This window comes from Desmodus rotundus, chromosome 4 (assembly GCF_022682495.2).
Source record: "Desmodus rotundus isolate HL8 chromosome 4, HLdesRot8A.1, whole genome shotgun sequence".
Lineage (NCBI taxonomy): Eukaryota > Metazoa > Chordata > Mammalia > Chiroptera > Phyllostomidae > Desmodus > Desmodus rotundus.
The window spans coordinates 30988998-30993195 of NC_071390.1; the positions used below are offsets into that span (position 1 = coordinate 30988998).

Below are 4198 nucleotides of genomic sequence, written 5' to 3' on the forward strand. Positions count from 1 at the left end.
TCACTTTTCCCCCTTGTAGATCTTGTGTGCCAGCCCCAGGGAGATGGCTGGGGCAGGGGCTGTGAGTACTGCTCGGTGACTGTGACTATCTTCCTCAGGCCACATACACACGGCGTGTAGATTCAGCTCCTTGTAGAGTGCCTTCACCCGGGCCACCTTCTCAGCCTCCTTCTGCCCATAATCCTACAGGATCTGTCGCTATTCCAGAGAGACCCACTGCAGACACTGAACTACCAGCCAGCTGCATTTGTTGTCCTGGATGTCCAGGATAATCCTGCCTGTCACACTGGAGTCCCCAAAGAGGTCAAGGTAATCATCCTGAATCTGAAAGAGCTCCCCCATCTCCAGCAGGATCTTCTTGGCACTGGCATGCTCCTTCTCCTCCACAATGCCTGCCATATGCATGGCAGCCGCTACAGGAAGGTAGAAGGAGTAGAAGCTGTCTGACACTGTGGATTTGTACCTCTTTGCAGGGAATCTAGCAAGATCCACGTTGCTTTGCAGGGCTGTGATGAGGCCCAGGGTCTGTCCAATCTCAGTCTGATAGGAACTCTGCAGGAAGAGCAGAGTTACCTTGATCAGGTTCAGGTAACAGGGCTGCTCCCGGCAGTAGAGCTTCAGCAGTCGGTAGATACATGCTTCCAGAAGCAGAGCATCATTGATGGCATCCAAACCTATGCCTGGCTTCTGATACCAGCAGATCTGCCCCCGTCGGGTGAGGGATGAGTCCATATGTCATCTGACACCGCAAAGAAAGGTCAGAGCAGCTCCACACACCAGCCCACAGTCATGGCCTACTGGAGACTGTCAGCACCCGGCTTTCTCGTTTCCACCAGATCCTGGAATGTTATCAGCACAGTCATACCCCGCTGATACTTGCCTCCAATGACATTGTAGTCCAGGACCTCCTTGGGCTGGACAATCGCATCTCCTATTTCTGGATGTCCCAAGTCATCCTCAGTCAGCACCCTGACAATCTGGGAGAAGTGCTACCAGATTGAAATTCTGCTTTTTTTGGTCATAAACATCGAATTTCTGGTCTCCATTCATTCTGAGGGAGGAGCAAAGTACTCTGTTGCTGGATGTAGGTTCTTGGCCCGGATTGGTGGCAGGGTATCCCTTAAAGCTATCGGGGGTCCCTTCTGAGACCAGTTGAGAACAGTTCAACTGAGAACAGTTGAACTGGAGCCCCTGTTCTTTGTTTCACAGATTTAGAATTTCCCGGCTCTGGTCACATCTTTAAAGTCAAGAGAAAGACAAGATCTGAAATACCCAATTGATTCTATCGGGAGAAATACTCATTTCGGAAATAATTATGTACTTAAGAGCATATACCTCAGAAATTATATTCCTAAAAACATGTATACTTAAAATTCTGGGTGGTGTTATTGTGTATACCACAGGTTCTCAAAGTATGGCTCAGTGACCCTTAAACTCTTGTCAAACAGTCTGCAAGGTCAAAACTATTTTCGTAAAAACACAGATCCACTATTTGACCTTTTTACCCTCATTCTCTCATGGAGTTTTCCAAAGCTACGTGTATAACAGCACCACAGCTAGAATGCAGACACAGATGTGAGAATCCGGGCATCTGTTATCAAGGAAGATGTGGTAGAGTGTTGTGAAAATATAAAACAATGCCATTTTTGTTTTGTTTTGGAAAATACAGTTTGATTGTAATAAAAATGGGATACAATGTAAACTGGTTAGTTATTTTTAATAAATTAAAATATTTTGAAATGTCTACCCCCACATAAAGAAAACCACTCTAGAGTCCCTCAATTGTGTTTACGATCATTATTAAGAGTATAAAGAAATCGTGAGGCCAAAAAGTTTGAAAGCCATTGGTCTATGCTACGAAGAAGATAATAGGTTCTCAATCACTTATTTTTCCTTGGAGGAATGATACTGTAACTATGGCAACTTGCCTGTGCGACTAAGTGCAGGAAACAACTGCTTCCAAAGTGGAAGCTGCAGGCACATTTGACTTTTCCACTCATGTGATTGGCTTCGGTGCTCTCTTCCTGTTCGTTGCTTTATGCTCGGAGAATTCACGTCCACTTCATAACCACAGCCAGTACACTCACGGTTTCAGAATTCCTGGAAATTTGTCCTCTCTTACCGTTTAGAAACTGGCCTGGGCCTCTTTCCTTTGAGTCTAGTTTTTCCACAGAGAACATGGGAATAACGGCTCCAGATTGTTCTTAAGGTAGTTATGAAGCTAATGAGTATGAAAGCATTTTGAAAACTGTAATGTGCTTTGCAGATATAAAATTTACTGCTATTAAAAATTTCAGCCCTGGCTGGTGTGGGTCGGTGGATTGAGTGCCAGCCTGTGAACCAAGAGGCTGCCGGTTTGATTGTCAGTGGGGTGCGTGACTGGTTTGCAGGCCAGGTCCCCAACAAGGGGCACATGAGAGGTGACCGCACATTGATGTTTCTCTCCCTCTCTTTCTCCCTCCCTTCCCCTCTCTAAAATAAATTTTAAAAATCTTTAAAAAAATGTCAGTATCCAGGCAGACATTTGATAAAAACGTAAATTCTGTCTTCAGCTGATGTTATTTGGTCCCTTGGATTTAGGTACATAAGACATTAAGTGGTAAGTGTGGAACAAATATTAATACAGATATTTCTCATTTTATCGCACTTCACAGGCATTGCATTTTCATCAACATCGAAGCAAGACCCTCCCCCAACAAGATCACCACTCACTGAAGGCTCAGATGATGGTCAGCATTTTATCAATAAAATGTTTTAAATTAAGGTAGGTACATGGTTTTTATAGACATAATACTAGTGCACACTTAATAGGCTACAGTATAGTGTAAATATAACTTTTATATGCACTGGGAAACCCCAAAGTTTGTGTAGCTCACTTTATTGTGATAGTCAATTTATTGCAGTTGTCTGGAACCGAGCTCGCGCCATCCCCAAGGTGCGCCTGTAATGTTCAGGGTGTTGGATTTTTTTCCTGCAGGCTTATTTAGAGATACAAAGGGTGTGTTCGGAAGGACAGAAAAGTGGAGGGCGAGTGGAAGGGAGATGGTAGAACAGCATCTGACCCTCACTGTCAAAACAGATTCTGTGACAGTCGCATTTCCCCTGAAGCTGCTTCAGTGCAATAGAAATCCTTCTTTGGTAGGCTTTGGCTATTATTTAACAGCTATTCAGTAGGTTTGAGCAGCTTTCTTTTAAAAGAGAAGGTGCAAGACACACAAGGTGACATCGTACTAGTTATGACAATGGAAACTTTCACTGGTCAGCAGAAAAAGAATCTATTGTCTGTTTATAGAAAAAAATGTGCCCACTGAAGTTTTTACTGGAGTGAATAATACTCTCTTAAAATCCAACTGTTAAATTTATCTATGGGTGTATAGGCAAAGACATGACCTTCTCCAAGGACAAGTAGTAAAAATAGCAGGTTGCTAACTATGTATTCAGGCATGTGCTGCTGGAGGTTCATAATGTAGACAGGGCTACGACTTAGTCTGCGCAGGCTTCTGTAAAACAATACCACGAAAGGGTGGTTTAAACAACAGCATTTTTTTTCTCACAATTCCGGAGACTGGAAGTCCACAATCAAGGTGCTGGCTGATTCGGCTCCTGGAGAGAGCTCTCTTCAGATTGCAGATGCCCACTTTCTCCCCGTGTACTCATATGGGGTGGAGGGAAGGACACAGATTATCTCTTCTTTTTATTATAAGGAAGAGGTTATAATTTAACCCCAGTTACCCTTAAAAATCCTGTCTCCACATACCGTCCCAATAGAGCATTGGAGGTCACCATGTGACTCTGTGGGGTGGGGGTGAGGAGCCAGTTCAATTCATAACAAGTTATTGCCATTGAAAGTAAGTACAAAATAGATCCTGAGTTAAACCATCATTTCATACAGGTGTCTAAGTATTATGGATTCCTTGTATTCCAAGGGACGAAATAATCATGAGTCTGTCATTGTACACACTGATTTATTCAGTTGCTCTGATGAAATTTTGCCATCATAGATCAGTGTGCATTAATGCATTGCTTATGTTTTCAGAGACTCAAATAAACACAAAGAGCCACCCTGCTCCAAATAGAGAAGGGGAATATATTCTAAGAGGTTGCTGATACTGCCTTTCTCTGACTTAATAGCTTTTTTTAAATTATGAGTAATAGCTTTCTCTTTATTATGTACATCTATATAGTCTCCTAGACTCTT

General features: G+C 43.0%; 1 pseudogene; it reads right to left on the bottom strand.

Moving 5' to 3' along the window:
• Nucleotides 1-1050, bottom strand: LOC112307406 (farnesyl pyrophosphate synthase pseudogene; annotated as a pseudogene).
• Nucleotides 1051-4198: the final 3148 nt, after the last annotated feature.